Source organism: Choloepus didactylus, chromosome 9 (assembly GCF_015220235.1).
Source record: "Choloepus didactylus isolate mChoDid1 chromosome 9, mChoDid1.pri, whole genome shotgun sequence".
In the NCBI taxonomy this organism is placed as follows: domain Eukaryota; kingdom Metazoa; phylum Chordata; class Mammalia; order Pilosa; family Megalonychidae; genus Choloepus; species Choloepus didactylus.
This window is the reverse complement of record NC_051315.1, coordinates 54,469,487-54,486,693: the sequence shown is the minus strand read 5'-3', so window position 1 is coordinate 54,486,693 and position 17,207 is coordinate 54,469,487. Positions and strand designations below refer to the sequence as shown.

Sequence of the window (17,207 nt, the reverse complement as noted above, 5' to 3'; positions counted from 1 at the left end):
AAAATCATTATAACATGTATGCAGTTTAAATAGCAATAAATCTGAGAGATTCTTTCATAATTCAGACAAATTAGCACTTCTAAATCATTAGATAGATTTAGGCTCTTTATGCTCCATAACAGCATTTGCTCAGCAAGCATTTCTTGGACACCTAATATGTGACAGGCTCTCCCTGCAATTGAAAATCTCATAGTCTATGAGTGGGACAGAAACTCTGGATGGAGCAAAGATGAATAACTGTTGCCTTCATTTTACATAGTCAAAATGAAAAAATAGAATGGAGCAAAGGCACAAAGATGAAAAATTTTAAAGCAATAGAGAATATAAAAATAAGTGAGCTCAGAAAAGTCCACATTGCCATATCATATCAGGATTTTGTGGAGTTTGTGCTTTGGGTGAAAAGATTTCAGGTATCTAGAAAGTCACACAGAGTTTGAACTCTGGTTTCCATGGTGACTGCCCTTTCTACTTACTCCATCAGAGTACTAGGAATCAGCTTCTCTGTCTTACCTAAGTGTGAATGCCCACAAACTCCTAGTAGGTTTTTATTTTGGAAAACACTGCTTTTGTTCCTTCAAGATTCTCTATAACTGTGTGCTTAAGCAGAGCTTGCCTTTTCAGCACTGAGGAATCAACTCCTATAGGATGAAATATATTAATATTAGCAATCATTAATAATGTTCTTATGATATGCTAGGCATGTATCATGTCATTTCATTTTCATAAAACCCTTTGATATAGATACTATTATCCTCTGGGCAGATAAAGAAGATGTGGCATACAGAGTTCAAGCATCATGTCCAAGGCCATGTGGCATGTAAATGGCAGAGCACATCTGGGAGGTGACACTGGAGTTGGGACTGGAACAAAAGCTCTTAACCTGAACTCTCCTGCTCAGGCCATTAAGTTCATGTAACCCATGTCGGAAAAACACTCATTGAGATCTTCAAAGTTCTTCAGAGTGTATGAGATAGTATTAGTTACCTTGTATACTGACCGAAAGGCGCACATACAAACACATATATGCATACACATTCCTCCCCAACTAAATGAATTTATAAATGAATATGTGTATTCATAAGCTTGCATGGAGGTAAAGGATTACTCAAGCAATAACTCTTCCTAGCTAACAGGGTAGTGAACTTGATCCCAGGCTCTGAGAATGAAATGGGCCACAACTCCTGAAATTGGTGAGAGGAGGTCTATGGCACCAATGATCAGTCAAATGCTACAAAGAATTTGGCCTGTATATTTTCTTTGGTATAAATGTTAGAGGATCCTCACTTCCCAATTAGACATACAATAACTTAAATTTTCTGTTAATGGCTTAATATGACAGATTCTCATTGTAGCAACAAAGAATATTTTCTCATTTATTTGGAATTCAAAAGATTTTCAATGTGCTGAACACTTCAGAACATAAATACTAAAAATTAATTTTGCTTTTTTCCTATGTTCCTATATTCTACATTCTATAAGCATATATATGTATATATGTGTGTATATATATATATATATATACACACACACACACACACACACATATACTATATACATGTGTGTGAGAAGTTCAGTACGTAGCAGAAGTATGGAGCATGTTTATCTCTCTCTTTGCCCACCAAAGTCTAAATGATTTAGAGTTCAATGAAAATAAAGTGCATTAACTTGGTGTTTGAATTGCTCTCAGACTAGGAGCAATTATTAACTGTATTTAAAAATAATAAATAGTAATGCGAAGGAGACAGTAAAATTATGAAAACTACACAGAAGAATTATAATAGCAGGAGGCCATTTGGTATTGGGAAACAGTTTTGTCTTTCACAACAAATAAATGTAATGGTGGGAATAATGATTCTTATACCATGAAGAAAAGCCTAAACTGTATTCAGTTTGCTCAACAAAGGCAGACTGATGTATACTATATTTTGCTTCCATGAAATCAATTAACAGTTTTAAAAAACTGGCCTTTTAAGTTATAAACTTTGGCTACCTGGAAAATTAGGTTATGTAGTTCAGATAAATGTTCCAGCTGTACTAGACCAAGTACTACTATAGGATTACTATGGCTTGAATAATATGGAATAAAAATAACATCCTTAAAATCATTTTACAATTTTATTGTACTTATACTTTTCAATAAAATTGATACAATTCTATTTAAATGCTAGAATAGGTGATGAAACAATACCATCATTTTGTTTTGAGATGCCTGTAACAATGAAACCCTTCAGTTCTCTACTTATCTACATTTACATGTAAGTATACATATTGTCCACATGGTGATGAATGTAAGCAGTTTTCAATACCTGATTTTAGATTATATAAAGCTTAGATTTGTCACATTTTTCTTCAAAAACCTATGTTCTTATTTAGCACAATAGTAAAAATGATGAAATTGTGAAATACTGAAAAGCAAGGGAATAAAAATTTGGAGAGCGATTATGGGAAGAATCATCTCCAAAATGAAGTAGACATATGGATTTAGAATATTCATCATTTGCCTAACACTAGTACTTTCTTAAGAGGTGCCAGGATAAAATAAAGAAATGTGATTGTTTCGAATAAATTATTTTGAGCATTTTCTTTCTGTATATACAAGTAATTTTGTTCTATTTCATAGGCACCACATATATAACTTAAATTTTACATGTGAGAGTTTTGAAATGACAACAGTTATTTGTAGATTTTAGACTATATTCCATGCTGCTAGACTGAGTACAACATGTTTGCCCTAAAATCTTTCTCAAGGCCCATAATATGGTCTCTAGTTTCAAGTGATAACAAAGACGGACTGGCAATCAGAAAGCAGAAATTCATTTTTGAAAAATCCTTAAAGATTACCTTGAAGTCTGATATAACATTATTTCTTCAATTATATTAGCTGCACATAATTCAAGGATTTGTTTTTAGATGACTCTATTTACTCCTTTACTTCTCAGATTTGATTGGAATTAGTGTTTACACACATACATTCTTCTGCATATGTTTAGATATACCGACCATGAGTGTACTATGTACATGTAGCTGAGATTTGTATAAAGTAGTATGGCTTGAGCCAGTGCAAAAAAAAAAAAAAAAAGAATTCAAAGTTTTGAAGTTTTGAGTGAATGTGCATAGAGACATAAATTATCCAACACATTCAAAGTCATAAATTTTCTGCAGGATGGATATAGCTCTCTTGTGGCTCACGAAACCATAACACTTCTCTTTATTTCACATTTGTCTATTATCACATTTTCCCGAAGAGTCCTTCATGAGCGCTCCTTCTTTGCCTGCACTGTGTTTTTATTTCTAGATTCTGATTGTGCTAACTGGTAGCAATTGCGTTTACAAAGTTAATAGATTTGGACAGCCTAAATGAATTTTAAATGTGATTCTTTCGTCCGCTCTGCGCTCTGCTTAAAACACACACATATGGGTTAGTAGATAAAAAGTAAGGGCACTATTTGAGTTAAAGGTAAAAGAAATTTTTTTCTATCGTTTTTCAAAATATTTGGATTAAATATAGTTGACCAGAAGAAAGATTTTATTTGGCTGCTTGAAATATACAAATAAAAGCACGTCTACAAATATTTGGTTTGGACCAGAGAACCGCATATTCCACTCAACATAAGGAGGAAGCAATTTATTTAAAATACACCAACTTTAGATAGAGTTGCTCTTGAAAGTTTCAAAATAGAAAGAGTTTAAGGGAAATGGCAGTTTTTTCATGCATGCAAACCAGGATCCTGGATAAATGTCATAATACCCCAATAGAGTGATAAAGGATGAGAATCTGGCCCTGAATGACCACTATAAAGCGAATTTCATAAATACTTGAAATAATTGTCCTTCACTGTTTTAAAGGGCCATCTTCTGTTTGGTCCTCATCCCTCATCCCCCAACATTTTAAAATTAAAAAGATACTGTTTCCAAGCCACTGTCTTAATTATTACAATAAAATTAACTCCCTCTTCCCAGTGTAAAGAAAGTAATTAAATTTATCTAAATATATACTAGCTTTTTGTTTTAAGATTCATAAAATTTATTTTTAAATATCTTATTCAATTATAAAAGCATAAAGTAGTAATTTCATGATTAAATGCTATTTTGTGCCTCTTCATTTTTTCAACATATTTTCATATACACGTAACCTGTAAGGTAGATAGATGTACACTTGATGCAAATGAAAATAACATTTTTCCCATCAACACTGTAACTGTTGAATTGAGAATGTTAAAATTTTAATGAAATGGATAAATACAGTTTGACCATCTGCTTCAATTAAGTTTATTAAAATATATTTTGGAAATTTCAAAAAAACATGCAACACAGGCTTATGAACAATAAAACTGAGTACACATTTGTTTGTTGCAGGTCAGGCTTTACTATGATGTAATCACACACTTCACAAAAGTGATATTTTACTTGTAAAAAGACTTTTGTCCTGTGACATTTATCAGGATCACTTTACAATCCAGACTTAGCTGAAAGGAAAAGTCATAGGAAGTTGAACATGAGTTCAAAATAGCATTGTCTAAAAAGTCCCAAAGAAAATTAATAACAGGGAAATCAAAGACCCATTTAAAGGATCTAACCCCCAAATAAGAAACAATGTCTCTGTTAAGATAATTAGAAATAAAATATGAATGTAAACTCTCAAAAGCAAAACACTCTTTTAAAATGGAGTGAAATATAACTTTATTAAAACTGTCCTTATGATTTTTTGCAGGACATGAACAAAAGGGCTCATAGTTTAATTTCAGATACCTCAGAAGAATCTTAGACTAGGAACCCAGATCTTATTTAAAATACATTTCTTAAAAATGTGAAAATCCTCTAAATATTGTAATCCTTGATATTTACCAAGATGTTTCAATGCAGAGATCTCTTGCATTCAAAAACTTTCAAAAAATGGGATTATTTAGAAGCCCACACCCGAGTTTTTTCACATACACAAAATTATTCCATTGGAACAAAACACCCATGTCTCAAATCAAGAAAGCATTAATAAGATTTAAAGAATAAACCAGCTAAAGGAAACCTGAAAAACAGGAACACCTTATTGATTTCCACAAAGAATTAAAATAGCCAATCCTCGTCAGTGTCTTTTTAAAAATAAAATCAGGCGCATCATGAAATCTATCGCCATACCTGCGTGCACTTTAAATGACTACGGCGCACACACTGTAAAATCTTCACTCTGAGAAATAAAGCACACTTCATTTAGCTGCTGCAAAACACTGCTGCAGAGAAACCCTGTAAATTTTTTTTCCAGGCAACTGATCCAGCTTTCCACCAGCCCCATGACCTTTGAACTCCCTTCTGCCCCCCTCTTCTCCCTTCTGCAGTCAAAGCCTCTGAGCTGGTCTCATTTGCATAAAGCTCAGGCAGTCCTCCAACAGCTGAAAAGGAATGCTGGGTAAGGAATTGTGGAATTGCAGTTCTGCCAGAATACCTGAATCACAGGAGAGCAGAAATACACGATGGGGAGTGGGCACGGGTTTTACAGGACTGTCAGAATCACATTCCCCCATGTCTACTAATGGATAAACGTCTTTAACTCTTTGTTTTAGAGTCCTATACTCTCCATCTCTACTCCCCACCAAAAGAAGCTGTCTGCAGCGACTATGGTAACCAAGGAAACCCAAATAATCAAATACTTCATTTAAATACATGTGGAAAGCCAATTTAAATTTTTCATTAACTTATCTTTTTTTGAAACGTGTCTATTTTTTTTTTATTGAAACACACATTGTACACATAAGCTGAGACATGAGGTATTTCTTTTTGTTGTTGTGGTTTAAACATCTTACAGGCATATATTTATGTTAGTCACTGTACAAATTCACGAGGTCACTATAGTGATTCTATAAAATGTTAAATGTGCCCTAGTGCCTTAGAGACTATCATCCTAAATGGTGTCCAAGAAATTAATTGTGAAGAATTCAGGTCCCAGGATGCCTTTATAACAATGCAGCAGTAAAAATGTAGAGCAAAGTTAACTATGTATTTAAATCTAAAGATTCATATAACATTAGTACTTGCCTTTGGCAACAATGTTCACTTTTGTGTTATTATTTGCTAGAGTGTTTTCTTCCCTTGTCTTTCTTCACACAGCAGTCTTTCTATTAGAAATATAAACTTCCTTATTGCTCATAAACGTAAGTGGTTGTTTCACAGATAAAGAAGGTCGTGTATATATTTTTATAAATACACATGCAAGCATATATTCTTTTCTAAATGATGAATCAGAGGAAATATGCATCATCACCTAATTATACCATTTAAAAAAAATTAAGCTAGTTTGTTTGCACAATATGTGATGGAATAATATCCATGAAATAAAAGATTTTATGAAAAAATATTTTCCATATCAAAAACATAAAATGAAATATGAAAAGCACACAAAAAATATTGATATATAGTATATTGCTACAGTTAAATGTAAATGCATTGTTTGAATACATGCATTAGTAAACATTTCAAAATTTTCTTGTTTTACACATTTTTTATTTAAAATAATTAAATATTTCAAAGCTTCCTCCTGCCATATACCAAACAACTAAATAAATTCTGTATAATATATCATCCCATTTCTAAGACACATAAACTATTGTAATAGAGAATTTTTCCATACTGGAAAATTTAATTTTGAAGCTTTTTAAATTTGAGCTATATACTAGTAGTATTCTGCTTCATATTATTTGTGCATATATAGAAGATTCAAAAATAATTGGATGGATTTTTTTTTCTTACCCATAAATTTTTAAATAGAATAAATAACTTTTCAGTTTAATGTACTGATATAAACATTTCTCTATTACATCTGACTACATCAACAATTCAATCATGTTGGGTCAACTGAAGTGCATCCTTCATATCACACAGCACAAATATCTTCCAAAGTTTTTGTTTAAGGCAAAACACACACCAGCCCATCCTAATTTAAAACCAATCAAACATAAGAAGTGTTGGAGTAATTTATAAAATCACCGACCTGTTCAAATAGCTGTAGTTCTAGTCCTTGCCCTCTTTATTCATTAGATTCCAAAATAAATTGATTATCATTTTATAATATGTGTCAGCATCACCGAAGGCACTGTGTCTTCCTGATTCAGCGGAATCGTCTTAAATTTCCCAGCCCTGTGTTTTATTGCTGGTACCATATGCTTTATTGTTCTGCGACAAGAGCTTCACTCTGCACAAAGACTCATTACCTACTGCTTGCTGCACGGCATCAGCCTCGCTGAGGCTGCCTATGTGTGATCACATGGGAGTTTTGTCTGAAAGAGCCAGGCATGCCACTGACTTCACTGTGTCTATGGATATTTTTATCAGCTGAGGTCTACTAGGAGGAAAGAATAACAGATTACGAAGCTGCTCTAAGTCATTAATGCAGCACAACTTATGGAAATCCGTTAACGTGATTTTTTTCTTTATTATTATAGAAAACACTTGAGCAGGCCTTCAAGAGAAGTTAACTAGATTTTATTTTAATAAGAGGCTGAATGATAATTTAAGGAAGTGGAACTAGCAAAAACCTGTTTTCTACCTTCTGCTTTCCAAAAGTACTTCTGTACAAATGTCATTAAAGAGCCTTGCTTTAATGAATGATTTGACAGTATGTTTTAACCTTTAGATTGCTGGTGTTTCTTTTTCCTTGATGTTATTCTCTAAAAGGATAAACGGTTGTTCCCACAAAAGTGCAATTAAAATTTCAATCAATTTTATATGAATAAAAATAATCTAATTATTTTTGATAAAGCGAATGAGGGGGTGAGTCTCTTTTATTGATGTGTATAAATGAAGTCAATAATTAGTTTATCCTCTCAAAAAAAACATATTCCTAGAAGAAGAGCTGACCTAAAAGAACAATTAAGATTTCAATTTAAAGATCTAAAGGGCATATGGTCCATATTAATTCCTCAACTTATTTTAGGCAGCTTACCTCAATAAAGCATATGGTTTACTTTATCTGATTTCAGTGCTAACAAGTAGTATCAGGGATGATTACTCATCATTTGCAGGAATTTTCTGCTCTGTTTATATGTGTATAAATATACACACAAACCAAAGTACACACACATGCATATAAACATATTTAGATTATCTTTCTAAAAATATAAAAAAATTACCCACATAAAATAATTTTCAAATTTTGAAAATGAATTGCCCAAATAAAAAAGCTATCTTAGTCATTTAGTTCTTAGAATTTGATGGAAAAAAAAATCTATTTCTTATTTCCTTAAAAATCTGTCTAAATTGAGTTGGTAATTGGAGGTTTGTTGCTTGTAAATCTCAGTGAAAAATCTTATGACAAATATATTCAAAGTGCAAACAAGAACACAGAAGATTTACTTCTGAATATTAAGAAAAACTTAGAAGCACAATAATTGAAGATCAGAAAAAAAATTTTCTGTTATAGCTAGACATACAGTATTACTATTTAAATAGTATTTGTAAATATTTAAATGTTTGTAATTATTTTGTTTGTAAATAATTCTGAAAAAGAGTGACTATGTATATACCTGCTTGACCTTTCCATTATTAAGAAACTGTTTTCTGGAAAAAATTGTTCTAAAATGTCTATTGAAATTTTAAAAAATCATTTTAAACCAGAATTGGCAAGTGTGGTTAAATACTCCAGTCTCTAAATACGATGATTTTACGTCTTTCTTTATAATGCTGTTAGTAGGGTTAGCATTGATTTACAATGCTTCATGATTTAAATAAAAGCCTTTGGTGGGTTTTTGTTAACATGAAAAGAAATACTCAGAAATGTTTTAAATGCTACCATTTTAGAGCATTTGTTCCAAAATGCTCATGTTCATTTTTCCCTCTGCACACAAGAGCTACACTACAGCTATCAGACCTTGGGGCATAAAAAGAAAAAGGAAAACAGAGTGTCCCTGGCTTATAGAGCACCTCCAGGTTCTTAAAGATACGTACATTCTAGCTAATATCTTTGATGATGTCATCATGCAAATGTACAGGGAAATAAACAAAAGGCAGCCATTTTTCTCTGACTGCATCACTTCAAAAACAGTGAAATAAAATGGTTGCCAAATGGAAGGAAAGAATCAGCAGAAAACTAACTTACTTCAAAGTTCTTGTTGGGGAGGGGGATGTGAAATTGGAAACAATAATACACATATATATGAATTTTGTGGGTATGCATCCAAAGAAAGAATTTAGCAATAAGAACAAATTATAAATAAATACAAGGAATATAAAAATAGCTGGTGATTAAAACAAATCGCTAGTAAAACAGTGAATCTCCATTGGGAAGACTATAGTCTATAAACAATGCATTAAGTGCAAGTAAGAGCTGGTCAAATTCATTGAAGTTAAAAAGCTATTTAAAGGTGAACAACAAAGTTAGAAAGATCTAGAAAGAGACAGAATGAATCGTGAAATAATCGTCATCTTTCCAGGTCTACTAATATCATATATGACCTTAGTTCTTTCAGCATCTTATGCCTTAGTTTTCAAATCTGCAAAACAGAAACAAAAGTCTTTGAAAAACATGCCATAGAAATATACAGCAATATATTTATACCTCAGTACCCTAAACTGCTTTTCACCAAGTATTGTCAACATTAATAAAATGAAAAAGATGGTGCAAAATCTAATGATTAAAAGGTTTTTAAATGAATTATCCTATTCATATACAGACAGGAAGATATGAATTTTGGAAATAAGGTGATTTTTTTTTCAATATATGCATTAAAAAATAAAAATAAATTTAGGAAGTAATTCAAAACAAATCTCATAAAATTGCCTCCAGATTAAAATAAATTACAAAATATATCCCTCCTGATCTAAATTCTGGAACTCTGTCAGCAACATGGTAAGAGAATGCAGTGGAATTTCTGAGTTTCACATTACACAGTGAACAATGATGCCTCTGCTTATATAACAGTATCAACAGCCAAGGGTTCGTTAAATTTGAAATTAACAAAGAAACACAAGATCAGAGGTTAAAGAAGCAAATTCCATCCAAGATTAAAAGGACAGTGTGATTTACTTTGGTATATTAAGAGCTGTGAATTGAAAAATATATTTCAACTCTTACTTGTGCCTCTTGGTTTTTCTCTAATGACAAAGAGGCACCATAGAATCATCTTGTTTGTTCCCCTTTTTCTACAAAATAACCAAAGCTTATCAGAAGGAACCCAGAATGTTTGCTACCCAGCTCATGAAATCACACACACACGCACAATGCATTAGGAAATCCAAGTGTAGGTCATTAGAAGCTTTGTAGCTTCCACCTGATCTCTTGGAACACCTTCTATGGAAGCTTTGAGCTACTATGAAAGAGGTTTGACCAACCTGAGACTGCCGTGCTAGAGAAGCCACATGCAGGCATTCAGGCATTCCAGATGCCAGACATGTGAGTGAAGCTACCTTGGATCCTCCAAACCTACTCATCTACCAGATAGACACCACCCAGGAACTCTAGTTGTCTCTATGTGGAGCAGAAGAATTGCCTAGAGCATTCATGAGATAAAAATAATAATAATAATAAAAGGCTGCCTTTTAAAGCCAGTAAATGTTGGGATAATTACTCAGCAACTGATAAGTGGAACATATTTATATGTATATGATAGAGACAACGTAAACCTAAAGACATGAAAGGACAATCTGGTATACATACTTAATGAAATTGGTGGGTACCTTAGAAGAAAATATAAATTTAGGAGGGCAAAAAATATATAAAGAGTTCAGGAGTTTCCCAAAATGAATGAGAACTGAGTTATCTGAGAAGATTTTACTGAAGGAATGCAATTTTCTGGAATAGGACAGAGATTGCATAACTAGGCGGGACAAAAAGGAAATCCTAGTTGTAAAATGGCACTTTTGGGAAAAGCTCAGGAACAACAGCAAGAGCTTTACTGACTATATTGAGGAGAAATTTGAGGAGATTTGGATGTATCTTGGAGGACTCTGAAACCTGAGGTGAAGACATATTTGTGACTTATAAGATGTTGGGAAGTCATCAAGTGATAAGAAAAGAGGTATGGTCAAAGTAGCAAGTAAAGAAGAAAACTGACAGTTAAGGAGGGGATGGATGGGTAGAGTTTTGGGGGAGGAGCAGGGGTATGATGAAGAGAAGAAAAGAAAGGATTGGGGTCTACACTGAAGGTAGGATTGAGGAAAGAAAAGAAAGGAAGCCATCATAAAAAAAGAGGGAATATATAAAATTTGTTGGATTAAACTGGTCTCTAATCTCACTTACAGCTTTAAAAGTCAATGGATCTATGAATCATTTACCAATTAGATATGAGAAGCTGAGATCATGAAACTGATTTTGTTAGACAGACTAATTTTGTGAGTATTTTGATTTGGATAGGCCTTGGTTTCTCAATTTTCAGATATTGTGAAACATTGTTAATATCAAATATTGTTAATGAGGTGTCTGGGAGGCTGAGAGTAACTGTAAAACAACAGAACCTTCTTTAAATAAAGTACATAAAGGAGAGTAATTATATTTTTTCTTGTGTCTGACTCCTAAGTTATACAGGAAAAAAAGTAGAGAAAGGACAAACATGTCCTAGTTCTGCAAAGATATAAACATAACTTTGGAGAACGCAAACTAAGATGTAAACACACACACAAATACATGCACATATCATTAACCTATCAAATTATATAAACTTGCTCAAGAATTCTCCTTTTGAATCTTTATTCTGTCTGGATATGAGACTACCATAGTAGCAGATGTTATAATAACTGACCACTGAATGGCTGCTTGGAATGATGCAGATTAAATGGCAGGAAAAGCTTGCTGCAATTGCATATTCAATATGCACATAAATCATTTGAACATAGCTACAAAGACGTTTTTATGCAAAGTGACTCTGGGAAGAAAGTATCCAGATTTTTCCCTACTCTTCAGTTGCTCTACATTAGAAAGGCATTAAAAAACTGCATATATCAAGATAAAAGAGGAAATGAAGCCCCCACTAGAATGCCTACTATTAAAAAAAAAAGGGAAAATAACTAATGTTGGAGAGGATGTGGAGAAATAGGAACACTCATACATTGTTGGTGGGAATGTAAAATGGTGCAAGTGCTGTGGAAAACACTTTGACGGTTCCTCAGAAAGTTAAGTAGAGAATTATCATATGATCTGGCAATCCCAGGTTCAGATTATATACCAAAAAGAATTGAAAATAGGGACTTGAACAGATATTTGGACACCGACGTTCATAGCAGCATTATTCAAAATTACCAAAAGATGAAAGCAATCCAAGTGTCCATCAAGAGATGAATAAACTAACAAAATGTGGTATATACATACAATGGACAGTTATTCAGCCATAAAAAGGAACGATGTTCTAATGCATATGACAACATGGATGAACCTTGAAGACATCATGTTGAGTGAAATAAGCTGGACACCAAAGCACAAATACTGGATGATCTCATTTACATGAAATAAGCAGAATATGCAAATTCATAAAGTCAGAAACTAGAATACAGGCAACCAAAGCTCAGGTGGGGGAGGAGAATGGGGAATTAATGCTTTTTAAAGCAATTTTATTGAGATACATATTCATGTACAGTACAATCCAGAATGTACAGTTGATGATTTTTAGTATAATCACAGAGTTGTGCATTCATCACCACAAACAATTTTAGAACATTTCCATTACTCCCAAAAGAAAAACCCTATACCCTTAGCAGTCACCCTTGAATCACTCTATCCTTCCCCAGCCCCATATAAGCACAAATCAAATTCTGTCTCTACAGATTTATTTATATTTACATTTTATACAAATGGAATCATACAATAGTAGTACTTTGTGTCTAGTTTCACTTAGCATAAGGTTTTTTTTTTAAATATTGTTATTATATTTAATTAGAGAAGTTGTAGATTTACATAAAGTCATGTGAAAATACACTATTCCATTTTACCCCCCCCCCATTTTGACATTGCTGTGGTAATTTTGTTACAAATGATGAAAGAATAATAAAATATTAGTTAACTATAGTCCATTCTTTGCATTAGGTGTATTTTTCCCACATACCACCCTATTATTAACATCTTGTTATAGTGACGTACATTTGTTAAAATTCATGAAAGAACATTCTTATATTTGTGTTATTAATCATAGTCATCGTCCACAACAGGGTTCACTGTTTTATACAGTCCCATGTTTTATCCTTTAACTTTCCTTCTAGTAACATACATGATGTAAAACTTCCCCTTTCAATCACATTCACAAACATAATTCAGAGCTGTTAATTACACCCACAATAATGTGCTACCATCACCACTATCCATTTCCAAATATTTGCAATCAACCTAAATAGAAATTCAGCACAAACTCCACATCAGCTCCCCATTCTCTACACCCAGTCTATCTCCTGGAAACCTATACTCTAGATTCTAACTCTATGAGTTCTATAATTAGTTCATATCAGTGAAACCATACAATATTTGTCCTTTTGTGTGTGGCTTATTTCTCCTAACGTAATGTCCTCAAGGTTCATACAGGTCGTTGCATGCATTAGGACTTCATTCCTTGTTACAACTGAATAATAGTCCATTGTGTATATATACATTTGGTTTACCCATTCATCGGTTGATGAACACTTGTGTTGCATCCATCTTTTGGCAACTGTGATTAATGCTGCTATGAACATCAGTGTGTGAGTGTCTGTTCCAGTCCCTGCTTTCAGTTCTTTTGGGTATATACCTAGCAGTGAGATTGCAAGATCCCACTAGACTTCTTCAGGAAATGCCAATCTGTATTCCACAGCAGCTATACCATTTTACATTCTCATCAGCAGTAAATGAGTATTCCTATTTTTCCATATTCTCTACAACATTTGTAGTTTTCTGTTTTTTTAAAAAATACGGTCATTCTAGTAGGTGTGAAATGATATCTCAATGTGGTGTTCATTTGCATTTCCCTAATAGCTAGTTATGTTGAGCATCTTTTCATATGCTTTTTAGCCATTTGTATTTCCTCTTTGGAAAGATGTTTATTCAAGTATTTTGCCCATTTTTAAATTGGGTTGTGTTTTTCTTGTTGAGTGATAGGATTTCTTTATATATTCTGGATGTTAAACCCTTGTGGGATATGTGGTTTCCAAATACTTTCTCCCATTGAGTACGTTGCCTTTTCACTTTCTTGACAAAGTCCTCTGAAGCACAATAGTTTTTAATTTTGAGGAAGTCCCATTTATCTATTTTTTCTTTCATTGCTTGTGCTTGGGTGTAAAGTCTAAGAAACTGTTGCATACCACAAGAATTTGAAAATGCTTCCCTACCTTTTCTTCTAGGACTTTATAGTCCTGGCTTATATGTTTATGTCTTTGATCCATTTTGAGTTAGTTTTTGTATAAGGTGTGAGATAGGGGTCCTCTTTGATTTTTTTTTACATCTGTATATCCAGTTCTTCCAGCAACATTTGTTGAGGAGACTATAGTTTCCCAATTGAGTGGACTTGCCAGCCATGTCAAAGATCTGTTGGCCATAGATCCAAGGGTCTATTTCTGAATTCTCAACTTGATTGCATTGGTCAATATATCTGACTTTATGCCATTACCATGCTATTTTGACCACTGTAGCTTTGTAATATGATTTAAAGTCAGGAAGTGTAAGCCTACAACTTTTTTTTTTTCCAGTAAGTTTTTGGCTATTTGGGGCCTCTTAACCTTCCAAATACATTTGACAATTGGCTTTTCCATTTCTGCAACATAGGCTGTTGGAATTTTGATTGGGATTTCATTGAATCTGTAAATCAATTCAGGAAGAAGTGACATCTTAACAATATTTAGCATTCCAATCCATGAGCATGGAATGTCCTTGCATTTATTAGTGTCTTCTTTGATTTATTTTACTAATGCTTTGTAGTTTCCTGTGTGCAAGTCCTTTACTTCCTTGTTTAAATTTATTCCCAGACATTTGTTTCTTTTAGTTGCTATTGTAAATGGATTTTTTTTTCTTGATTTACTCCTCAGATTGCTCATTACAAGTGTATAGAGCCTTACTGATTTTTCCAAGTTGATCTTGTATTCTGACATTTTGTTGAACTCATTTATTAGTGCTAGTAACTTTGTTGTAGATTTTTTTTTTTTTTTTTTTTTTTTTGGACTTTCTAGATAGAGAATCATGACATCAACAAGTAGTAAAAGTTTTACTTCTTCCTTTCCAGTTGGGTGCCTTTTATTTATGATTTTATTTATTTATTTTATTTATTTCTTTTTCTTTCCTACCTGCTCTAGCCAGAACTTCTAGCACAATGTTGAATAACAGTGATGGCAGTGGGTATTCTTGTTTTGTTCCAGATATTAGAGGGAAAGTTTTCAGTCTTTCACCATTGAGGATGATGTTAGCTGTGGGTTTTTCATATATGCCTTTATTATGTTAAGGAAGTTTCCTACTATTCCTATCTTTCAAACTGTCTTTATCAAGAAATGATGCTGGATTTTTTCAAATGCTTTTTTCTGTGTCAGTTGAAATGATCATGTGTTTTTTCCCCTTCAATTTGTGAATGCAGCATATTACATTAATTGATTTTCTTATGGTGAACCACATGTGCATAACTGAGATAATACCCACTTGATCATGGCTTACAATTCTTTTAATATGCTGTAGGATTCAATTTGAAGGTATTTGTTGAACAGTTTTGCATCTATATTCATTAGGGAAACTGGTCTACAATTTTCTTTACTTGTAGTTCTTTATCTGGCTTTGGTACTGGGGTATATGTTTTCTTCATAGAATGAGTTAGGTAGTGTTCCCTCCTCTTCAATTATTGGGAAAAATTTGAACAGGGATGGTATTAATTTTTCTTGGAATTAATGGTAGAATGTACCTGTGAAGCCATCTGGTCCTGGGCTTTTCTTTGTTGAGAATTGTTAAATGACTGATTCAATCTATTTGTAATTGGTCTGTTGAGATCTTCTGTTTCTTCTTGAGTCAGTGTAGGTTGTTCATGTGTTTCTAGGAATTTGTCCATTTCATCTATGATGTCTATTTTGTTGCATACAATTGTTCATAGTATCCTCTTTAGATCCACTTTGTAACTGTGGGTTCAGTAGTAATGCCCCCCTATTTATGATTTTATTTATTTGCATCTTCTTTTTTTCTTTGCCTGTCTAGCTAAGGGTTTGTGAATTTTATTGATCTTCTCAAAGAACCAACTTTTGGTTTTGTTAATTCTCTTTATTATTTTTTTATTCTCAATTTATTTTTACTTTAATCTTTGTTATTTCCTTCCTTCTGCTCACTTTAGGTTTAGTTTTCTGTTATTTTTCTAGTTCCTCCAGGTGTGCAGTTAGGTCTTTGATTCGAGCTATTTCCTCTTTTTTAATGCCAGCATATGGAATTATAAATTTCCCTTTCAGCACTGCTGTTGCTGCATCCCATAAAATTTCATGTGTTCTGTTCTTATTTTCATTTGTCTGGAGATATTTACTGATTTCTCTTGCAATTTCTTTTTTTGACCACTGATTGCTTAGGAGTGTATTGTTTTATTTCCATGATTGTGAATTTTCCAGTTTTCCACCTGTCATTGATTTTCAGTTTCATTCCATTATGGTAAGAGAAAGTGCCTTGTATAATTTCAATCTTTTAAATTGAGGCTTGTTTTGTGAACCAACATGTGGTCTATCCTAGAGAATGATCATTGAGCACTTGAGAAGAATGTGTATATTATTGTTTTGGGGGTGCAGTATTCTGTATATGCCTGTTAGGTCTAGTTCCTTTACCATATTATTCAAGGTCTCTGTTTCCTTATTGATCTTCTATCTAAATGTTCTATGCATTCATGAAAGTATTGAAGTCTCCAACTATTATTGTAGATGTGTCTATTCCTTCCTTCATTTTTGCCAGTGTTTACCTCAAGTATTTGGGGGTACAATGGTTAAGTGCATAAATATTTATTTCTTCTGAGTGGATTACTCCTTTTATTAATATATAGTATCTTTCTTTGTCTCTTATAACACTTCTGTATTTAAGGTCTGTTTCGGCTTATATTACCACAGCAACACAGTCCTTTTTTGATTACTGTTTGGTGGAATATCTTTTTCCAACCTTTCACTTTCAACCTATTTCTGTCTTTGGGTCTAAGATGAGTCTCTTGTAGACAGCATACAGATGCATTATACTTTTTAATCTTTTTTGTCAACCTGTGTCTTTTGCTTGGTGAATTTTATCCATTAACATTCAACATTATCACTGTAAAGGCAGTACTTGCTTCAACCAT

At 33.0% G+C, this 17,207-nt stretch overlaps 1 protein-coding gene across 4 annotated transcripts in view; it reads right to left on the bottom strand.

Annotated features, from left to right (window-relative positions):
• Positions 1-17,207, bottom strand: part of CSRNP3 (cysteine and serine rich nuclear protein 3) — a 245,313-nt gene that overhangs the window by 102,561 nt on the left and 125,545 nt on the right. The window contains exon 1 of one of the 4 annotated variants that reach the window (XM_037850040.1): positions 6,980-7,063. The exons of 2 other annotated variants lie outside the window; for them this stretch is intronic. The gene's annotated coding sequence lies outside the window, so the exon portion shown is untranslated. Of the gene's footprint in view, positions 1-5,133; positions 5,231-6,979; positions 7,064-17,207 lie in introns of those variants that run through there. One more of the 4 variants, XM_037850041.1, reaches the window with a different exon arrangement.